This window comes from Chionomys nivalis, chromosome 1 (assembly GCF_950005125.1).
Source record: "Chionomys nivalis chromosome 1, mChiNiv1.1, whole genome shotgun sequence".
NCBI lineage: Eukaryota > Metazoa > Chordata > Mammalia > Rodentia > Cricetidae > Chionomys > Chionomys nivalis.
In genome coordinates, this window is record NC_080086.1 from 101,345,222 (window position 1) to 101,369,930 (window position 24,709).

The following is a 24,709-nucleotide window of genomic DNA, read 5'->3' on the forward strand; positions in this document are numbered from 1 at the left end:
GTAATTAAAGAAAATAAGTTAATTCAGATGAAAATATGTAACATCTCAGCAGAAAAATAGAATATATGGAATAAAAGCAGAAAAAAACATTCTCTATATGAAAGACAATTATGTGAGTTTTTAAAATGGGGTGAGTTTACGAGACAGGGGGATACCTTGTTGGTGAAGCACTTGTTTGGCATGTATAAGGCCATGGGTTCAGTTCCCAGCACTGAGGGAAGACGGGGGTAAACTTTACAGAACTATTATAATTACAGGAGATAGTTAATGAACTTGAAGATAGATGAATAGAAATGGTCAAATTTGAACTGGGGGGAGAGGAAGAAGAGAAAAGGGCCAGAAGGGAAGGAAAGGGAGGGGAGGGGAAATAGACAGAACCATAGCCATGGACAGTATTGTTTCTAGCTCTGTTTCCCTGAGGGAGTGGAGACCCACAGTGCTGGCCTTTACGCAGCTCGCAATAAATTCCATATGTCTCCATGCTTATTCATGAGTTTGTCTCATGGAACACTCTTATTTTGTACCTGTACACTGTAATATGGGCATTGTCTTCCACTACCAGTCTTAGGGTTTGGAGCTCTTCTGGCTGACCTGGGGCTCCTCCTTATGAAGAACTTTAGCCTTGCTTCTACAGTCTTGTTCTATGAGGGAAAATATTGCAATCAGGGAATTCCCACACATTTTTTTTCAGTACATCTTGGTTGGATATATTAAGGGTCTGCACTTGAACAACTAAAATTGCTAAGCTCTGTCAAGAGATCGTAGGACTGGCTGAATTGAAAACCACTGGGGTGTGTGTTCAACTGGATCTCTTGTGTCGGTTCTAACTACAAGATGTCAAACTCCGAAGCTTTGAATACCTTTCTTTGAGTAAATTATATTTAGGAGAAATCACTTCTCATTAGACCTGGGAGGGTCTGTTCTTAGTCAAAGGCCTTCACTCCGTCCTCACCCTGATGCCGTCTGGGAGCTTTAGGCAGCTGTGTGGAATAGGTTTTTGTCATTAACCTTCAAATCACTATGCATCCTTCAGTTCCAACTAAAATCACATTGTATGTATAACCTTCTGATCATGAAGGGAATTAGTTTGATCATTTTTTAACTTTCCCCAATCATTCTGAGAAACCTGGCAGAGAACCAGCACACATTATGAACTCAGGCCTCAAAAAAAAGGGGAATCATTATTATCTAGTTTTCTCAGTATCATGGCTTAGTCTCCAGCTATTTCCACCCAGACAAGGTGTGAGATTTCTTAGTGGGTTCGCCTGTCTATGTGTTCAGGTAGAAAGGCCGGCTCCAGGAAAGAGAATCTTATCACAGATGAGCCAGATGCATGGGCACCGTCACAGGCATTCTGTCAGCGACCAAAGCAGAATGTCTTGGACAGACAGACGTCAGCCAGTGACCAGACAGATGAGCCTACAAATCATCTCAGGGTTATAACTCCTGAGTTATCAAAAAATCACTTCAGGGATTATGCTGGCTAATCTTGCTTACCAACTTGACTACATCTAGATCTATCTACAGTCCAAGTTCTACACACTCCCCTGAGGAATTTTCTTAATCAGATTATTTGAAGCAGGAAGACCCACCTTGAATTTGGACCACACCTTCTGGCAGTATCCCATGGAAGGGAGATTTGCTTTTGCCTCCTTGCCCTCATTCCCACCATGGGACTATCCAGACTGCACCCTGCCTGCAAGCCAATGTAATAAGTCTGCCTTTAATATATATCTATTCTAGCAATTCTATTGCTTTATTGAACCCTGACTAGCACAGGTTATGTCTAGTAATTATGAAAGAGTACTGAGGGCATACTAATTACTTTCTAAATGTTCCAAGTGAACTTCATGTGACAACCACGTGGTATCTTTTCCCTAGAGCCCAGGGAAACATCTTAGCTGTTACAGATTCCATCCAGTTGATATCTGCTTTTTGTTAGTCTCTCCAGATCTTCACCAATAAGCACAACCTCTGAAAAAAATGCAGTACACAAAGCACTCAGAATTAGTGCTTCTATGGAATCAGTGATGCCTAACCCTGACCCTGACAGAAGGAAGGGTATGTGTATAGTCTACATTTACATAGTTAAACCATGTGCATTATAGTATACTCAAAATGGCATCGATTTGTCTGCTGACAATCTCTTTGAGTGACCTCCAGTGAAACCAAGATTCTCTCATTAAACATATGACCACCTTGCCTAAAGAAGACACAAACACAATGACTGTGGGGACTCTTGAGAGTAGTGACATAACTGAATGATCTAACCAGGTGATGTCATTCTGTGTTGTCACTCTGAACTAGTAGCATCCCAAGAGGTGTATAATAACTCCCAGGTCTTGCACTAGCATAAGACTCACTAACTCCATCTCCCTGAATAACCTGAGTCATACTTCTCATGTCCCCAGGAATGGCCAGCATTGAGCCAACTCAGGACACATGGTAGTGGGTGGGGCAGAGAGAAACCAGGAGTAATTTGAGGACTGGGTCCCAGTTTTCTTTCCCACCTTCAAATTTTTGCTTAGCCAGTTAAACTTTTAAAGAAATGATGCTTGAATAGGTAAATAAATGGAAAGTATTAACTTTCCTAGTTTGAAGAATATCCTAAAGCTCAAACTACAAAGTTTTCACTTGAAGATATGAGAGAAATTCAAAGTTCAAATGGCAAAGAAACAGTTACCATCTTCAAGAAGCTGTGTGATCATTTGACAATATTTCACAAAAGGATTAGGAAATGGGTTAGAAGATACTGAGTAGGGGAAAAATCATAGGATGGTGTTCTGCTGAAAAGATCAAGAAAGAAAGAAGAAAAACAACAAGTTAACTCATAAACTTTCTTAGCTCATGGAGAAAAGGAATCTCTGAAAGAAAGTGTACATACATAGGTGTATGCATGTAGGCAAAGGCCTTTAGTACCTGATGTGATATTATACAAATTGATTAGTTCTTACAACTTGCAGGGAAATTATTGGAGCAGCTCAAAAGCAAGCCAGGAGCTAGTGGTATATATGCCCATTGTGGGAGGATGCTCACTCATTCCCGAATGCTTAGACCCGAAATAATCATGCAGAAACTATCTTATTTGCAATACTATTTGACCAATAGCTTAAGCATATGGTTAGCTAGGTCTTATATCCTAAACTAACCCATCTCCATTAATCTGTGCATTCCCCATTAGGTCATGGTCTACCGGTAAAGTTCCGGCAGGATTCAGCAGAGGAACTCCCGCCTTGGCCTATTCTGCTAAGAACAATGGTCAGGAAAACACCTATTTTGCAGCCAGCAATTGAATCATGGATTTAAGCAAACATCTCTATCAATGGGTGTTAAAAGTTATTGTAAAAATCTGGTGAGAAATTCAGTAATTACGATCTCAAAGACATAGCCTGTAGATTAACTACTGATTAGAAAAGAGACGTTGTATCTCTAGAATGGAGTTACCAAATGATCTCTATTCAATCAAATGGGCAAACTTAGTATTGCTATTAGTGAGACAAAAAAAATCATGATGTATTTCTTATAATAAGATATGAACAACACTATGTGTAACATAATTCTGAAATACCATGTAGAAAATAGATTTTAGATGTACTTAATTATTGACACAAAATTACTTAGAATCTAAACATTCTAACTACATTTATAATATACTAACCTTCCTTTATCTACAGTTTTATTTTCTCTGATTTAAATGATCTATGATCAACCATCATCTGAAAATATAAAATTAAAAATTTCACAAAAAATGATCTATACATTTTAAACTGTGTGACGTTTTAAATGGAAGAATAACACTTCATGCCTCCCTACTCCATCCTGCTGGGGCATGAACCATTCTCATCCAGTGTATCTACACTGTATATGCTACCCTCCTGTAACACTAGCAATCTTGACTATCACACTGTTACAGTAGCTCAATTTTTAATGTTCAAATGACACATATTTCACTTGAAGCTGTCTTCAAAATTCAAGAATAGCAATTTTACTATAGTGCATTGCTATAACCTTCTATTCTGCTATCAGTTATTATTACTAATCTTTTAATATACATAATCCAGGAATTTAACTCTATTTTAGATGTCTATATATTGTAGTAACAGTATACCTATAGTGTTGATTCTATTTGGTTTCCAGTAGAAAAATCCACCTTGGTTAGGGATTGGGAGGGTGATGATACTTGGGAAATAGTGAAGACCTATCAATCAAATGCAGTATGCAGAATTTGTTTGAAATTTGAATCAAGACATGCAACTGGAGTGTTGCCATTAAGAACCTTACTACTTAAGATAATTTATCATTTATTCTCTTATGTATTGCAACAGTTCCAATAAATGTTTGTCTCCTATGGATAGCCGTGATCTTCTTGTGGACAAACCAGTTGTCCTTGTCATTTTGATGTTTCCTGCTTATGGTCTTTTGATAAGTGACCTCCCTGAAAGACTTCATTTGAGTTCTGGAACACAAGTCCTCCTTTATTTTTAAATTGTGCCTAAAAGGATACCTTTCCTACTTCTTTAGTGTCTTCTGCACATGCTTGCCCATGTTCTTCCTCAAGTCATGGGATTAAACTAGTTAAATCTGGTCCACAGGCCACTCCCCCATGAGGCAACACAAAGACCTAATCAGACCAACAAGGCCCATAGTAGCTATTGTTTGTAAATGATTGGCCTTCAGGATCAAGGGGTTTCACCACTAGCTTTTGTTTTGAGGGTTGAGGTGGACTGTTTTGCAGTTTGGAGATAATTTTAGAGGTGGTGGTGGGTTCTAATTTAACAAAACTCAGTACCATGTCAAGCTAGTTCTGAAACCAAGCAGTGAGCAGAACTAGAGAGGCATGGGAAGAAGGCAGGGGGGTCAATGTCAATGGACATTTCTCTCCTGTCTACCCGTTTACAAATACCTGGAGGCTGCTTCTAGGATAATTGACTCAGAGGCTTAATATTACTTCCAAGTACTCGATTGAAGTATATAAGCTCAGGCTTGTTACTACTAGCTCTTACATTTAAATTTACTCATATTTATTTTTATGTTTTGTCACATGGCTTGATGTGCCCATCTTGCTCTTTCTGAGTCTGTTGGCAACTCCTGACTCTGCCCTTCTCCTTCCCATCATCCTTTGTTTGGTCACCCTGCCTGTACTTCCTGTCCGGCTGCTGGCAAATCAGCATTTTATCAAACCAATCTGGGTGACGACTCTTTAGAGTGTACAAGAGGATCATTCCACAGCAGGTCAAGAAGAAAGCGTGCCCACAGGAATGACTGACATGTCACCTAAAGTCATTCCACTGTACACTGCTAACATTTCCAAAGTCCCTTTTAGCTGTGCATGCCATGATAAAAAGAGAAAGAAATGAGTTGAAAGGGGGAAAACCTTTCCTTTTAAGTAAACCTTAATAGAAAATTTTAAAAAACCAAGACTTGCTTGAGTTCAAAGACAAAATCTTATCTATCCTTAGTGATTCCCAATGAAATATTTTTAGACGAAACAAGGGCATAAACCAAAGGTCAAGTTGAGAGTTCAGGAAGAGAGGTATCTCAGCATAGAGTCAAAGCCAGGTAGGCAGATGATTTCAAAACCTCCAGGGATTGGAACAGGTACTTCCTTCATAGAGTCCCAGTGAGACTTCAGATCTCAAAAAATAAAATAAAATTGCTTCTTCTCATGCTTCAAAGTGCTCTCACAAAATCTTCTATGAACTGTAAGAGTATTGTGTTCAGGAAGCAGTCAAACTCTTAGAAGAACTTTCTACAACCCCATCTGCATGGTGACTACCGCTGAGGCAGGGAATTAGGAAATCCATATGCCAGAACTCTGCAAGACTTCCGATGGAGCTGTATCAGCTTGAGCAGAAAAGGAGAGGGGGGTGTACACAAAAAGACCCGTGGACCTGCAGCCTTGTGTTAAGGATGATTGTGGGTCAGAGAATTTTCTAGTAACAAAGCACAGAAGATGCAGCTTCATCTGGTCTGCTGGCCCTTTCACAGCAAGAGCCCCAAGCCACCATGGGATCGGTGCATGTCCACTTGTCCACTGTGTCCAACAAGAAGGAATCAAACCACAGCAACCCACATGTAGGGAATCTCAGTGATCCTGTCCTCCCACCTACAGGCTAGAATGCAAGTTCAGGATCCTCTAGGTAATTCCAGCCCCCCCCAGGGTTTGAGGAGCTCACATTTTCCCCAATGCCATTCCCAGATACAGACTGAGCAGAGTCACTGTGTTGTTCTACATGATAACAGCTAATCTTTCAACTTGATGGAATTTAGAGTCACCTAGAACACACACTTTTGGGTGTGTTTGGGGACTGCCTGAGTGTGGATGAAATGCATTCAGCTCCCTTACTCCTATGCTGTGTCTTTCACCTCAATTAGCCCATCTAAGATTTTCCTTCACAAGCATCGGAAGGGTTTGATCTAATCTAAACAATCCCTCGGGAGATGTTTATAGAGATTTGCCTTGTAGATGAGTCTAAACCCTTCCTCATGTCGACAAGTCACCTGGCCCAGAAATGGAACATCTCTTGACTATTTTGAAAACAACCCAATTGGGCATGCACAGAACTGGTGCGGAGTGGTGACAGACCGATGTGGGGTAAGAGTCACTTGGATCTACTTTCCTCATACTCCAGGGACATGGTCATTCTCGGGGATGGCGAGAGGCCACTCTCATCATAGCAACAAGAATCACAACAGGTAATCAACATGTTTGACAAGTCCTCAAGTAGAGATCTACAGGTTTAATTTGGGAACTGAGCTGATTGAAGGTTGGGTGGAATTCTCTGAAAGGATAAGGAGCCCTTTGCTAGTGGAATTCTGTCTTGGTAATGGAATGGTCACGCCCCGTCTAGGCATTTATGCAGCTTGCTGTGGTTTATGGTTTACAGACCCTTATATCTCCCATGGTGTTGAACAATTTTAGAGCAGCTTTCCCTTGCCCAGAGAATCTTCTAGAATAGTCTCTTTTTGATCAGTTCTGAAAAACGTCTTGTGTTTCAGAATCCAAAGGGTCCCTGATGGCATCGTTCATTATGTAAGTCCATCTTGGCTACTTTAGCTCAAACAGCTACCACAGATAAGCAATGTCCTTGAATTCAAAATCCAAGTGAGATGAGAGAATTAAGGAAGCCTAGAAGATGGAATGTTTATAATGCCTTTCTCTTATTATCCATTTACTTTCTCTTATTAACAATATTTATTTAGCCTTTAAAATGTAGGGGCTAGAGAGATGGCTCAGCCATTAAGAGGGTATGATGGTCATAGAGGATCAACATTCAAATCCCATTATATATATATATCAGGCAATTTACAACTGCACATAACTTCAGATTTAGGGGCTTCATCTCCCTCTTCTGACCACTGTAAGTAACTTTACTCATGTATGCAAACCCACACAAGCATATACTCACACATATACACATAAAAAAATTTTAAAAAATGTAGTACTGATGTGCATACTTCCTAGGTTTGTTGTGAAGATTCACAAGATTAACATTTGTTAAGCACGCAGACAAATGTTTGCCCCCAATAGTACATATAAATACTGAATGATAGGTCTGTCATGGTTTATGAACAGTGCATGCTCGCTGTAAGTAAGCAGATATTATTTTAGCAGTGACGACCATGGAACAAGGTGAACAGAAGGGAACTGCCTTGTTTCTTAGATGTTTTCAAGTACAGGGGGGATTAACTGTTTGGAAACAAGGGTTGAAGGGAGAACAGGAATGGAAATTGTGTTCTGTGTAAGCCTGGCTTCACAGCTAGCTACTCGGGGAGAGGGGGCTGAGGCAAGGGTAGAAGCATCACGGGTCCTATGTCCTAGAAGGTACATCATTCTGAATGTTCACTGTGAAAATATGGAGTGTGACAGGCAAAGGAAGCCCCTCCTGAGAAAAAGTGCATAAATCCCACAACATCTGAAAGGCATTTAATCCACCCCAATTAGTAAACAATCTGAACTAAAGCTTTTAAAAATTAAAGTAGCCTAGAGTAGTTATAAAGTGAGACTAAATAGGGCTTTTCCCATTCGTACACAATAATTTTGTCTTGATTGAAGTATCCAACCATTTGCATTATGTCAGAACATCCTATAAAAAAAACAATCAAAGCAATTAACTATTTTCTCCCTTTTTCCTATATGCTATGGAAAAAGCTGATGAAGAGTCATAGAGAACATTTTTCCATGAATTTTTCATTTCATTATTGTTCAGGGAAGCGAGAGGGGGGAGAGAGGAAGAGGGAGTAGGAAAGAGAGAGAGAGCATGGGAGGAAGTGAGACTCAGTACAGCTCTGGTAGTTAAGAACACAGACCTTTTGGTTAGAATGCCCCACATCTAACCTACTGTGTGCAGGGTGCTAGGTAAACGTGAGCAAGCAGTTTGTGTCCTGAGTTTCAGTGCCCAGATTACTGTATTATTCTAAGGAAACTTGCAGAATCAAGAAACCAGAATTCTGGACCAGTTTTGTCTCTCACTGGATGACAGATCTCAACAAATCAAAGTCTTTTTTCCTTATAGCCATCTTTATAAAAGCTCATACCTGACTCTTTTCCTTGGCAGAATAATTGCAAGGTTCAGAAATGATGGATACTTTAGAAAGTACACAGGGATAAAATGTAGGGAGGTAGCCATTTTACACATAACTCCCATGCTGCATTTCTCTCTTATGGACTGTGTATGACTATTATAAAATAGTTGCTAGCTTTATCATAAACTGAGGTGGGATTAAACAGTGTTTTCTGCAAAGCTCCATTAACCCTTCCATTTCCCTGTTACCTGTGGCCTCCATAGCAGATTATCACAGATTTTGGTGAATTTAAATAACAGAGGGCAGGCTGGAGAGCTGGCTCTGTGATTAAGAGCACTGGCTGCTCTTGCAGAAGGCCTGGGTTTGGATACCAGCACACATATGGCAGTTCACAACTATCTATTCCTCCAGTTCCAGAGGATCTAACAGCCACTGCAAGTGCCAGGCATGGACATGATACACATGCACATATATAGGAAAAACAGTCACACCCACAAAATAAAATAAATTTTACAAAGAGGTACTGGGCAAATAGGAGCTCAGGCTTCTACCTGGGCCTAAACTTGGGGCTCACCTGTACCATGTTAAGGATTTCTGTGTGAGTAAATAGTAGCCCTAAATAAAGACAGTTGCAATCTGCAAGCTATTACTGGATGGCATGGGTCTGGGCTGCTCAACATTTTTTTTTTTTGTTTTGTTTTGTTTTTTCTTCAGGTTGACTACAGAGAATTCAGGCTGTGTTTCTGTTCCTAGGCTAATCACGGATAAGTAGTACCTCTCCAATACTCAGTGACAGCCATGCAGCTGCCATTGGATTTCCAGGGCAAAGGAGGTTTAAATGAAGTTGGGTCAGAGTAGAATCAGTTAACACTGGACTTCTTGAAGGGAAGGGAAGTCCCAGGCTCCCCAGTTCCTCCATACATGTCCTTAAGCCTAGCAGTCTTTGAAGTTGTAGGAAATGCCCTTTCTCCATCTACAAAATGCTATCCACATAATTCTGAGTCGTGGGATCCTCTGGAAGTGTCTGGGGGTCTCAGGATGGTAACTTTCAGGAAACATGGGAAAGAACGAAGACTTGAAAGACTTGAACCAGAACGATTGATACTCCAATGTGAAGCCAGTCTCTCCTCAGACTTTCTGCTGAGTCCATTGAGATGTCTCCTGGGGTGCCCTGCTCTGGAGCCACACTGATCTAAGGACTGCTTTTCTGTAAGATCATTCTTGATTAAAGCTCGTCATCAAAGTGGCCCCATAAGCACTTTGATTAATTCCTTTTTCTAGAAAAATACCACTTTCCTTGAACATAGACTTAAATTAAATTAGAAAAGTCTAGGCTGTTACATTGAAACACTTATAATTAAACCATATTCATGAAATGGTGATAGCGCAGGGATTTATTGAGACTTTCAGGGAAATAGTGCAAAGTGGTCAGAAGCACTTCTGACTCATGATCAAAGGACACCATATTTAGCTACATGTTGTTCTATAAAGAGCATTGGACTGAACATTAAAATCCTAAGAAGCCAGACTGCATATCTGACATCATCATATACTGTCTAATTGGATCTTTTGTCATCGGGACCCAAGATGTTTTATCGAGAAACTGAAGGTTTGGAGCTGAACGCTGCATGAGGTCGCTTCAACTCTAAAATGATATTATCCACTCTGCTAATTATTTTTAGTTTAGTCATTAGTATATGGGTTGTAAGTTTAGACTGTCTAATTGGAACTATTGCTTTATCCCCTTAAATGGAATACCACCCCGGGATACGAGTCCAGGACTCACTTAGGGAGAGATAGGAAAAGAAAGAGATTTATCCCTCTGTTTTTTAGTACTATAACACCTTCACTCCAGAGAGAGACTGTTCCCTAAACTTTATGCTGTCCGCACTAGAGCTATGTTCCAGAACATGGGCTGCCTTTGAGCCAACACTGAGAGTGTGCTTGCTCTACCGGAAGCAGAAATGGACCCTCTGCCAGGATCTACTGCCCATTTGCTGAGCAATCTCAAGAATGAAGAGCAGAGCCCTCAGATCATTTGACCAGATTTCCTAGCCATCTTTTCACAGAGTTCCTGAAGGCAAGATGGGCAGGGTGGACAAGCTAACGTGTAGCCTCAGAGATGACCATATGTCACCCCCGACCATTTAAATACAAACAAGTGAAAGAAAACTCCAGAATGTCAACCTTGCTTTTTGTGAGAGGTTGGAATCCCTTGATAACTTGCTTTCCAATTGTCCCACAAATTTCAATAAACATTCTCCACAGTTGGTAACAGTGAACCAATAGTTTGTTTTTTTTTGTTTTTTTTGTTTTTTTTTGATTTTCGAGACAGGGTTTCTCCATAGCTTTTTTTGGTTCCTGTCCTGGAACTAGCTCTTGTAGACCAGGCTGTTCTCGAACTCACAGAGATCTGCCTGCCTCTGCCTCCCGAGTGCTGGGATTAAAGGCGTGCGCCACCACTGCCCGGCTGAAGCAATAGTTTTATACTAGAACAAGTGAAATAGTTCTGAGAGTGCCCCCCCCGAAAAAAAATCACATAGCATTTTCTATCTTTTTTTTTAAAATCTATACACTTAGGACTAAGGAGTGAGACACTAGCTTTGATGGATGGATGTGTCAGTTTGCCAGAACACAATGGACTAGAGAGCAGAGTACTTCCTCTTGAGCTGATGATGTGAGACTCTCCCGTGGAGGCAACTTCGTATGGATGCCGAGGGACTGAAACAGCTCCTCCATAAAAACCAAGTGACATTTTTATAATCTAAAATGCAGTCAGAATAATAAGATCTAAATGGAGCATGGTAGGCAAATGCAATGCTCTCCACTCCAGTCTACAAAATAATTCTAAATTTGAAAAGCATTGCCCTTCCCATGGATGGTATTGCTCTAAAATTCATGCTCATGGAATATTAAAATGCATTAAGTTCAATTTTTCAAAAGGCATTTGTTTATTGATCCGATGATTACATTATATACATTTGAACTGCCAAATGTATATAAATAAGCAGGAAGGAACTGATGTGTTATTCATCACTAAATCCAGAGGAGTTCATTTTTAATGCATAATATAGCTGAAAAAATAATTTGTAAGAATTATAAATGTCAATATCTACCTGTTAAACATACCCATTCTCTGAGATGTCTTCCATCATCAATGAAGCACAGAACCTCACAGTGCATAAAAGGCTTCAGCCCTAAGCTTGAAGATAAGTCCCAGCCCATTAAGGATTTCTCTATGCACAAAAGGATAGTAGATTAAATAAAGACTAAAAATAGGAGGCTCTTTGAGGAACAGCTGATCGGTATGCAAGCTACACCACTTTTATAACACACTATGTACATTAAGATGGTCTGTCTACAATTACTTCATATTTTACCACTGATAAACTCTATGGCCACGAGTCAAACATCCCATCTTCCCAGGACTATTTTCACATTATTAAATAAGGGCAACAGCAGTGACTACTTCTTAAGGTTATTGTAAGGATTGGTAAAGTAAACATACAGAAAACACTTGATGCCTGATGGCATGTCAATCATTGGTATCATACACAGTATTAGTCATATATAAATTAGTTGTTAAGTCACTATTCATCAACAACTTCTTTGTCTAAAGAATGGTGTAACAGGAAGGCTGCTTATTTGTCCCAGCTGCCCAGAACCAAAATAATCACACAGAAACTGTATTAATTAAATCACTGCTGGGCCCATTAGCTCTAACCTCTTATTGGCTAACTCTTACATATTAGTTTAACCCATTTCTATTAATCTGTATATCATCACAAGGTTGTGGCCTACCAGCAAAGTCTCAGCACACCTATCTCAGGCAGCAGGTCCATGGAGTCTCGCTGACTCCGCCCTTCTTCTTCCCAGCATTCCATTCTGTCTTCCCTGCCTACCTAAATTCTGCCCTATCAACAGGCTAAGGCAGTTTCTTTATTCATTAATGGTAATTACAGCACACAGAGGGGACTTCCACATCAGAAAAGTACCAGCTGGAACTTTGTTGATTTATGTAGAAAGTCTTGTGTTTCAAAGGGCCAAAGTCTGGTATTTGGGGTTTAGAGGTAATGCATGATAAAAATGAGGGTCAGCACCCTGAGGCACAAACCCAACAATTATGAGTGAGGTTCCTGCTAAGTTCCAACACTACTTGAAATTTAAAATCAAAAGTCAAGGCAAGATGTCCATCCCTGACAGGATCTGTCTGTCAGCAAAGATACAGATGGATGGTACCACTGTCACATGATGAGTATGTCAATCTCATTCCTCTGATCATTAGCTCACTAAAATGACTCCCAAGTTTGTAATTTCCTGAGTTTCTTCCCCTCCAGACTCAAGATTTCATTTGCTTACAAGACTCAGGACACTTTACTGTCTTATAAGGAATGTAGAGATGACTTGAAGTATCCAGGATGATGAGTTGAGGGGGCTTGCACACATCACCGTGGGTACAGCATGGATTTGAGCATCTGTGGATTTCATACCTGCAGGGTCTTGTAGCAAAGACTCTATAGTTACTGCAGAATGACTGCATGCTTGACCCATTTACATGCTTTCCTGTGACTATATCATCCAGATACATACTTTGAAGTCACATTTTGAAATTCATTTTTTTCCTGAAATCTGGTTGACAAAATTGTCCATTAAAGTAATAACATATTCAAAAGCATAAAAATGTGGCATATTGAAGGGTTAACTTGGAAAGAACTGTGTAAGGAATCTACAACAAGACAATAAATCCTACTGAGAAGGACTAAACAATAAAAGAGTAAATACAGAGATGCAGCCCAATCAAACATTAGAAGGACTAAATTATATAATAAAAAAAATTTTGGGAGCTAGAAAGATGAATCAGTGTGTAAGAGGACATAATGCTTTTGCAGAGGACCTGAGTTGAGTCACTAACCCCGGTATTAGGGAGCTCACAACTGCCTGTTACTCCCATTCCAAGATCTGATGCCCTCTACTGGCCTCCATAGGCACTGGCACCCAGTTGCACATATCCACATACAATCCATAAATAGACATAATGAAAGTAAAATCTATATAAAAGATAACGAATTTATACAAATGCAATAATCATCACCATTTCAACAAGTAAAATCTTGATCATCTGGTCTTTAATTCTTGAGAAAAGGTAAAGGCTTTAGATTAGTCAAATAAGTAAAAGAGAAGAAAGCAGTTGGCTTACCAATATTCTTGATTTCCAAGCTTACAAAACTACAGTGTGGGGTGAAGGTGGATAATGTGATTGACAGATAAGAACAGAGAGTTTAGAAAGATTCACAGGAATGTGGACAACTGAGCTATGAAAGCCCTGCAAAGACAAATCAGCAGATAAAGGATGGCCTTTTCCCATGAAGACTGATTGGCAGTTACACGTTCACATTTGGAAAAGGAGCTTCAATGTGCACCCATATCACATATAAAAAGAATTTCAAAATGTCAGCCAGATCTAGACTTTTTAAAAAGCCTTTAAAACTTCTAGAGTCAAACAGGAACTACATGTATTACCTAACATTAGGCAAAATGTCTTAGATATGACACTCAGAGAAAGCTCATTATGTTAGCTAATTTTCTCACTACCACAGCAAAACCAATGTAAGGAAGGGAGGAATTTGGGGGCACGGCTGTGGTTAACTAGAACAATCTGTCATGGTTTGGAAAGCACAGTGGTAAGATTGGCAGAAGTGTGAGCTAATCACATTGTAGCTATGGTCAGGAAGCAAAGAGGTCAATGCTGCTACTCAGCTCACTTTCTCCTTTTTCTTTGTCCTGGGACTCCGGTCCATGAGTGGTTGTCACTTACATTTAGGACGGCTCTACACTCCTCAGTTGAACCTTTCTTGAAACACTCCCACAGACACAGTCACAGGTGTGTTTCCCGGGTGAATCCAAATCCGGTCAAGTTGACAGTGATGATTAATGATCACAATCACTATGAGAGTTAAACTCTGCTTCATGAGAATAAAAGATATCTATTCTCTGAGAGACGCTGCTGGGAAACCAAACAAACCATAAACGGAGACACACTCTTTCCAAAGCATCTCTCCATTGAACTTTGGAATCCAGATCACATGTAGAATACCCATGAGCCAACATTAAGAAATCTAAAGAATCAATTAAAAATATGGGATATTTGAATAGACACTACCAAAGAAACTGTGAATACCAAATAAACACACCACGTGATGCTTAGTGTATCTTACCATCAGGCAAATGGAACTTAAGACCACAGTAGGAAATGAATTTTACCTCCGAAGACCGCTAATTAAAAGCCGGCTCACATTAAGTGTTGAAGCTATGGAGAACACAGAATCTCCCAGATTGGTGTTAAAGATGAAAATCACGGAGAGCTCAGCAGTGTCTTTATAAAGCCTATGTCACTATCATGGGATGCAGTTGCTCTGTCAGATCTATAACAGTTTTCTTTTCAGGGGCAATAACTCCCCCTATCCTCCTCCTCACCTGACTGATCTGAGATACAACCACAGCAGCAGCGCCTTCAAGGACCCTGGTGGAGGTGTGTGTGTTGGAGCTGCTCTCAACAGGGTCAAGGACCACTTCCCCTGGGAGGCTTGAGAGTGGCTCTTCAGAAGAGGACAAGAGGGGAGCAGATGGAGTTCAACTCACAGGAAAGACCTATCATTGCTCAGGACTTTGTGATATAATAGCCAAACAGTAAAGAACCAGGGTTCAGTGACTATGAGCTGAAACACAGCATATTCCTCCCTCTTGCTCATGGCCGTTAGCAGAACAAGAGCCAAATTTTATATAAAAGCTCGGGCATTGGAGACAGACACACGTAGACCCTGATGCTTATTATCTGTGCATCCTCTAGCATGAGATGAACCTCTCAATTTCTTCTATTTCTTTCTATTAAAGATGGCTGGCACCTTCTATAATGATGTTTATAAGAATGGAAGGTGAGGGTATATGAAGGTTTAGGTGAAGTATCCCCTAGAGGCTCAGATATGCTTGAACACTTGGTCGCCAGATGAGACCACAGTTTGGGTAAGTTTAGGAGGTGTGTGTTGCTGGAAGAACTGTGTCACTAGGGTTGGGCTTTGAGGTTTCAAGAGCTTCTCACCATCCCCAGTTTGCTGTCTTTCTGCTTCATGCCTGTGGTTCGAGGTTAGCCCTCAGCTTCCTGTTCTTGCCACCCATGCTTTGCTCTGCCATCGGAAGCCCAAATGAGCTCGTTCTTCTTTAAGTTGCCTCACTCATGGAGTTTACCACTGCAGCAGAAAAACAACTGAGATGGGGTGTATGATGAACATCCAACCCAGATCCCGGCACACAGGAGATAGTGCATAGACTGGCAAGCCCTGCCTCTAGCCCTCAGGACTTCTCCAATATGCTTAGCATTCTACCTGCTTATTCCATCACCATCTTTGCCCAAATTACGGCAGTTAGATTTTCATAGGCTTTTCTGACGGTAGGATTTTCCTCCCCAATGTATCCTTATACTATGCCAGAATGTAATCATGTTTGCAGTTCCGGCCTATTCGGCATACTTCACAGAGAGGTGGAGAAGCTCATTCAGCATTGTATTTTAGTTTCTGTCTCTCTGCAGTGCCTATAGTGTATGTAATAGGTGTGCGTGTTTGGAGCGGCACCTGAATGAACAAAGAGGGTGGGGCAGCCTGATGTGACAGGTGGAGGGAGACAGGAGCTGGAGGCAGCCCAGACTCTACACTGCAATCACATCAAGCACCTGCAGCCATTCTGATTTCTGCCTTCGTATCTCATGTCTGAAATCCCTCATTATCGGGCATTCATCGGCAGATCCTCCTGCCTGGAAAAAAGGTTTGGTAGGGAGATAGTTACAGGGCTGGCAAGGAGGCTCAGCAGGTTGAGAGGCTTGCCATGCAAATCTGATGACCTGAGTTTAACCTCCAGAACCCACATAAAAGTAAAAGGGGGGAACTGAATCCACAGAATTGTCCTCCTATCTCCACACATGTACCATAACACGTGTGCCCTCCCACATTAAAAATAAGCAATTAACAACAGTTTAAATGATTGATGGAAATATGAAAAGGCCTGATTGTACAAGCATGAGGACCCAAATTCTAACCTCCATCCCCAAGACCCATGTTAAAAGACGGGTATTGTGACATGTGCTTGTAATCACAGCACTGGAGAGGCAGAGAAAAGTGGAACCCTAGGCTCATTGGCCAGATTAGTCAAATCAGCAAGGTCTAGGTTTACTGAGGGACTCTGGCTCAAAACATGAGGGGGGAACATACCTGAGGAATGATACCCAAAGTTGACCTCTGACCTACACCCACAGATACAGATGTGTACCCACACATACATGAACATACATGCATACCCACACTGAGAGAGAGAGAGAGAGAGAGAGACAGAGCGACAGAGAGAGACAGAGAGAGACAGAGACAGAGAGACAGAGAGAGAGAAGGAGGGAAGGAAGGAAGGAAGGAATGAAGAGATGAAGGAAGGGAGGGATGAAGAGAGGGGTCTGGATAGATGTAGACCATGAGCAAAGAAAAAGATTATTCTACCAGAAAGAGTGGCCTTTGTTGAGTGTGAAATAGCCTGGATATTTGTGAGTAGAGAGGGGAACTGGAAGATGAAAAGTTGAAGAGCCCTAACATACTTGGAGAATTGTGAGGCTCCCACAGTGAGAGGAGGTGCAAAGTAAATGGAAGAGAGGATTGGTTGCTCGATGATCCAATGGCTGATCGTCCATCCCATGCAAAAGTATCCTCGCTCTACTCCAACTGTCTCTTTGCATATCACTCAGGACCATATTGTTCTCCGTTGTTTTCCTTCCACCCATGGCTCCGAGGTGAGCAATGCACACCCACAGAGCCCCCACATGCTCTGAGGTAGGGCCTTCACTATTCCCACAGTGCAGGGATTTACAGCAACAGCGGGAAGGGACAGAGAAGCACTTCCAAGTTTGATGACGAGTGAACGGAAAGAGTACGAGTTCAAGCTCCTGGCGGGTCTGTTGTTCACTTCTTTCTGGTCTTTCAGAAACTATGCTTTTCTACTATTTTGGAAATGTTCCAAAAAATTACAGTGAAGTTCAATTGTGATGGTAGAGCCTCCCTAGGTTACTTTGGAAAAAATAAAGTGATATTTGAAAACTGTAAAAACATATTTATTGAAGGATACTGGTTTGTTTGTTTGCTTGTTTATTTGTTCCTTTGTTTTCAGGTAGGGGCTCTTTATATATCTCAAGCTGGCCTTATATTGACCATTCCATTGCCTTAGTCTCCTCTGTTCTAGGATTACAAGAACACACCACCAGTCTGGCCTGACTGCGGGATTTCTACACATCGCCTAAGAGTGATCTAGACAAGAAGAAAAGATGCATAATCTATGCATCCACTGAACTTCCCAAGAAACATGGTTTTAATCAAATATACAGGGTGCAACTAAATTAGGAACATATTTCATTTCTTGAGACACTAGAGGAGCCTGTAAATCGCTGGCAGGGTTCCTTTGTCACTTGATGGGATGGATGCTCAGGTAGTTCCCAGAAGCCTCTGATGTGGATACAAACACTTTGAATTTATGCTCATGGAATTTTAGTCTCTTTATTGGCATGAGAGCTTCATGATAAGCAAAGGATTAAAGTCTAAACGTGGAAGATCTCTGAATTTCCTCTTCTCGTCCCTGCCACCTCATATAGTTTTTTTCTACCTCTTCCGTGTTTTTATAGACATTGATTATCCACCAAAATCCCTTGTAAGATTCCCTTTCATACCTACCCCCACTAAATCTTATACTATAAAAGCAGACAAAGCTATGTTGAGTCTAAGTTCAAGGTGAGTTCTGTCTATGGCACATCAGAGATTCTGAGCACATCCTGACTCTACCCAGCAGCCCATTAACCACATAAAGAAAATGCTGTTAAAAATTCTAAAACTTCTGGGTTTCCTATTTGATGTCTCAAGGATTCCAGCTGCTCCCCTCACAACTGTGTCTCCTGGGCACCCAATCCTAACCCAGGAAAGTGAAACCAGATGCCCTGCCAAGTGCTTACAGTGTAATAGGGAATAAATGAGTGCCCAGTAGGTTTTTTTTTTTTTTTTTTTACAGATAGCTATGGTCCCTGCTCCGAGCTGCTAGGCTGCTAGGTCCACTGACAGCTGAGTAAATACATGGCTGGTGGCTACAGCCAGGGAATTGCCATATAGTGCCCATAGCCCTGGATATGGCAGGGCCTGCTGATATTTACCTATTAGCAGATAGAAATCACCAAAGTCTATGCTACTTACCCTTTGACTAACGCCCTTGCAAACTGATTGTTCTATTTATTGAGCTGGAGACACAGAGGCAAGATGTTGTTGAGTTCAATAAAAGTAAATGAAAATCTTTACACTGTACCCAAAGTATATTTAGCCTTATTACTAATCCTAGGATATTGAGAAGCTTATCCAGCACAGCACATGTATCAACCATACAGGGATGATAGTTAAAGCAGCAAGAAATTGGAAATATTTGTTTTCATTTATTCTGTTATATATTTTCTTCCTGAAAAGTTACATTGCTTATTCTTTTCTCCTTCTCCTTCTCCTTCTTTCTTCTTCATAATAATAATAATCCCAATAGGAATATTCAGTGCAGATAAGATCATCCCATTCCTCCTGGGATACTGTAATATATGTCATCTAGATTCTGAGAGTAGAGGATGGACATCTCCTGGGTTTAAAGGTCAGCAGTTTGGCATGTGTGACTATGATATTTAAGGATGAATCTGAATTGGTGAATGTACACTGGAGGACTGTGTTAAGAAATATTATCTGTAGAGAAAGCAGCATGGAGAAAGAGGTGGAGAAATAAAACAGCTGCACATGTTCTAGAAGGTTCATCGAGTTAAGGACAAGATGTCTACCAGGAAGTGACGCTGGGAGTTAGGACTTGAAGACAGGATTCTCTTTTCACGTCACCCCGTGTTTCATTTCCACTGTCTGGGTAAGATCTGCAGTGTCCCACAGAACTTGAAAGCTGTGGCCATGGCTTTCTTGCTTTCAGCTGAGCATGAACCAAATCATCCTCACCCGCTGGTCATTCCTACTGTGTCTGAAAGACCGATGGGAGGACAGATGTCATTCCTGTTCTCCCTGGGCCTAAGCACACACTTCCACCCTCACAGGACAGGGGACTTCAGGATATCTGTTCCTAAACAGGACCTGAGTACCTTCTGTGCCTTCTGAGACAGAGCAATAGTCTATAGTGTTTGGTTGTGACATCAACTTTGAAACAAACCCTTTTCTTTATAGTTCTTGAGAAGATTAAAATCCTGCTCACTTCTCCCAGTCAGTGGGTTGCCTTTCTGTCTTAGTGACAGTGTCCTTTGCTTTACAGAAGCTTCTCAGTCTCAGGAGGTCCCATTTATTCAATGATGTCCTTAGTGTTTGTGCTGCTGGGGTTATACATAGGAAGTGTTCTCCTGTGCCCATGTGTTGTAGAGTACTTCCCACTTTCTCTTCTATCAGGTTCAGTGTGTTTGGACTGATATTGAGGTCTTTAATCCATTTGTACTTGAGTTTTGTGCATGGTGATAGATATGGATCTATTTTCATTATTCTACAGATTGACTTCCGGGGATGTACTCACTCATATTTGGTTTCTAGCCATAAATAAAGGACATTGAGACTATAATTCGTGATTCTAGAGAAGCTAAATAAGAAGGTGAACCCAAAGAAAAACATATAAGCATCCCCCTGAATATTAACCTTCATCAGGCGATGAAAGAAGACAGAGACAGAGACCAACATTGGAGCACTGGACTGAAGTCTCACGATCCAAAGGAGAAGCAGAAGGAGAGTGAGCACGAGCAAGGAACTCAGGACTGCGAGGGGTGCACCCACACACTGAGGCAATGGGGATGTTCTATCGGGAACTCACCAAGGCCAGCTGGCCAGGGACTGAAAAAGCATGGGACAAAACCGGTCTCGCTGAACATAATGGACAATGAGGACTACTGAGAACTGAAGAACAATGGCAATGGGTTCTTGATCCTATTGCACGTAATGGCTTTGTGGGAGCCCAGGTAGTTTGGATGCTCACCTTAATAGACCTGGATGGAGGTGGGTGGTCCTTGGACCTCCCACAGGGCAGAGAAACCTGCTTGCTCTTTGGGCTGAGGAGGAAGGAAGACTTGATTGGGGGAGGGGGAGGGAATGGGAGGTGGTGGCGGGGAAGAGGCAGAAATCTTTAATAATTAAATAAATTAATTAATAAAAAAAAATCCTGCTCACTAAAATCTCTCTCTCTGTGCGCGCACGTGTGTGCATGTGTGTGTGTGTGCATGTGCCTATGTGTGTGTGTGTGTGTACATATACATAGTGTATGTGCTGTGGAGGCCAGATGACAACTTTAAGTGTGTTTTCCAGGTAGCATTCACCTTTTGTGTATATCTACGCCAGCTTTCTTCCCCCATGGGTCCTGGTGATCAAAACTCAGGTACCTGAGCTTACAAAGCAAACAACTGACTGGCTTATCTGCTTATGTCATTTTGAAGTTTTTCAGATGACCATGTGTCTATTTTTGTTTGTTGCCTTTGGAGTTCTGTGCTGTATTTTGTCAGCAGTAGATGTGGAATCAAAGGGGCCTGTTCTGAATCCCGAATCCTTGTCTTGGGACTTTGGACAATTTACGTAGTTTTGTCTGAGCTGTGACCATGTGTGAAATGAGAGCTGGGTCATTATTTTGTCCTTTCCATTGCTAGGCGTTCCTGTGATGACCAAGTGCTGTGCATAAGGTGGGTGCCATTTTCAGTGGCTTGATCTGCAGTGAGGCATTTCTGAACTACATGGATTATTCTGGAACTGGTTGGCTAACTGATGTCCATTTTGCAAGGACTCCATGCAGAATGATGGTTCCAAGAGCTGGCAGCCTCACTCCCACAGGATCCAGGAAGGAAAAAGCAGATCCTTCAGCATTGCTATTTTCCAGATGTCTGGTAGGCATATGGCAGAATTTATCTGATCAACAAAAGTTACAAAGTCCATATAATGATGGTTATTTCATATGTGAAGAAACGGTGTGACAATAAGATTAGATTGTAACCAAGTCCAGGTTACTAAAGTCTAACATTTTGCATATTTTTACATATATGACAATCAGACATAATTTGTTTTATATGTTTACAAAGACATATATACACATGCATATATATTGCATATATATGTGTATGTGATACACACATTAAATGCACATATCTGTATATATGCACAAAGGCCTTGTGCAAGTGCCAAAATTGAAGCAAAACCCAAGCCTGCATACCACAGCACCCTTCAAGAAACAGTCAGGAGTACTGGTATGCACATTGGCGTCTGGGTTTCCATTCCACCTGCCTCCTTCAGTTGGTCTGAGGATAATAAAAACAACTTAGACAGAAAATTTGGGTTCAATTTGCACATCTGGAAAGTAGTGATTACCTGCCTCCTAGAAACACAAGCCAGGCTGTCTGGACCACTATGTATGCTGAATAAGCTGGCATTTCCTTCTCTTCTTGACCAAATCGCCTATTTCAAGCTCATGCCTAAGCTAATGTCCTCAGTCACAACCCTGCTCATCTGGAAACGCCTTGGAAGCTCAGGCCAAGGCTTATTCATGGCCACACTGTGAGGGAGGAAAGATTGGCATTGAGGTGACTTGGCCACAGCAGGTGACTGAGAAAACGCCTACCTGCAAGGCCTGGATCTAAATCCAGTCTCTCCTCGGGGAATTTGAGGCAAAGCTTACTATCCCCGATAAACTGATCTCGTCTTCTCTGACAAGTCTTATAAGACAGGATTGCTAAAAGTCAATGAGACTCAGCCTATTATCAATGCCCTTTCCAAGTTCCACCTGGAGGTTATGCTGTGAAAGGAAAAACTGGCTTTGCTGACATCCAAGTCCAATGTAAGGTCACCGATTCGAATTTGGTCTCTTGCTCTCTCCCTCATTTCAACTTTCCTACTTATCTCTGCTTTCTCTGGAGGTTTCAGTAACCTGACTCTAGTTCTGGAAAATACTCAGGGCTACGGGAAACCAGTGATCAAAATAACTGACCACACTGATGACAGGAAACAGGGTTTGAGGGCCATTCTTTCCAGGTCTGGTGAGTGGGTGGGAGGGTCCAACTGCTTTCCGTTCCAAATGTTATCACAAATTTGCGTTCACTTCCTTGTTTTCTGGCTCCATTGCTTTCTCTAATGCCTGCCTTCCTCAGTAAAGTGAAAGAAAGTCAGGTGATGACGTTGAAGATGTTTGTCTCTGAATGCTGAAGTGCAAATCTATCTGAAGGAGCAGACATGCTTGCAGAATGTCAAGATCTGCTGCCTGTATAGCTCAATGGGAGAGGACTTTGCTTAGCACAACCCCAAGTTCTACAAATGGATAAACGACTAAATGTCAAGACTAAAACTAATGGACCAGATGGCTTCCAAGGAATCTTGAGAAAATCCTCACGCCTAGGAGCAAGGTTATCTGAATTCAAATGCAGGCTCCCACAGCATTGCTGGGAAAGTCGTTATCACATGTATGACTCAAGGGTTCAGTACCAGCATAAATAAAAATATCAAGATGCTTCATTGAAACTGCACTGAACTTCTGTCACTTACTACATTGAGATTTGTCTACTACTGTAATTGCCAGACTGAGACGATTGACTGGAGAGATAATGAGCTGCTGTTGCTTAGCTTCATACAGACACATGGGGGTATTGTAAGAGCCCCTAAGACAGATGGTAGTCAAACCTTTCAGTTGATAATCTAGTACTTATATTTTTTGCAAGTGAAGAGATTTGAATCAACTTTTCTGTTCAAGGTTTTAGATACTTATAAAAAGCATTGCCTTAGTGTGTATATGTGTGTAGGGTGTGTGTGTGTGTGTGTGTGTGTGTGTGTGTGTGTGTGTACACTAGAAAAAAAATATGAGAAGGGGCCATCTCTTGCAGAATCAGATAGCTTCAGAATGGCAATTTTCCTTGTTTGGTTGTAGATAGTTCCAGATCACTGATGGAAGCCTTAAAATTAGACACACAATACCCAAGAACCTGTCAACAACTGAGGAAACAATTGGGGTGACAGGAAGAAACATCCATTCCTTGTGCAAGAGGTGCTCTGTATGCGATACCTGAATGAGCATGCGCTGTCTGAGGTAGTCGTCATGATGGCATCTCTTCGTTTCTTAAATCTATTGCCAGCATTGGCCCTCATTTCCCATATGGCGAATTGAGAGCCTGGCATCTGAGGGCTGTGTACTCAGGTCCATGTTCAGGTTCAAACATCATGACTATTGTTCTTTTCTGTATAACAAGCACCATATACATTGGAACACGTGTAGGACAAAATGAAGAGGTTTTCCTAATCTTCAAATATTTAAGAGCAAGACTGTGCCCTCTTCTGACATAGCAGGCATATTTTCTGTATCTTATAGCAAACAAATAAGGGAGCAGATGAATCCAATTGCCAAGATGCATATAGTTTCCCGGGTTCTGACAAATGCCACATATATCATTATGCCTGGTGATGTTTTGCACTCTGTTTGATTTTTTTAAATGAATGTCTTCATTTTTTCTTTCTTCTGTCTATATGGTCTAGAAAAGTTCATGTGCAATTGGAAACATGCATTTGACTGAATCTTTTGCTGCACGTGCATTTTTCTCCTTGGGGAGACCTTGTCTGCGAAGCTATTGCTTCTCTTTGAGGAGTACATGCCTGAGAATGCACCAGTCCTCCTGCAGCAGGCTGAGCAGGAGGTAAGTAAGGTCAGGGTGGGATTTATGAGTCATCTCTTCCACCACCCATTACAGGCAAATCGAGCTAAAAGCAAAACCCACTTGGCACTGACTCAGAGTGGGACTTCCTGAAGCTGCAAAGGACAGGGAGAACATCTAAAGCCACATCTACTAAGATGCAGCTAACCTCAGTGACACTCTAACAGGGAGGGGGTACCAGACCCGGGACCCACAGCCGTGATGCTCTGAGTCCAAGATGCATGCCTGAGTCTGGCCACCAAGTTCTCTGTTGGTTTGGGTTGAGTTTGCCCATATTCATACTAGGTGGTCAATGAATCCCACTCACTGAAGTTTCTATCTGTGCTATTTTTGTAACAGGCTTCATGGAGGAAAAGAAAACACCACTCACTTCTCAGTAGACCCACAATCCATCAGCAAGGGCTTCTGGGAAGGATTGGGACTTGCTCT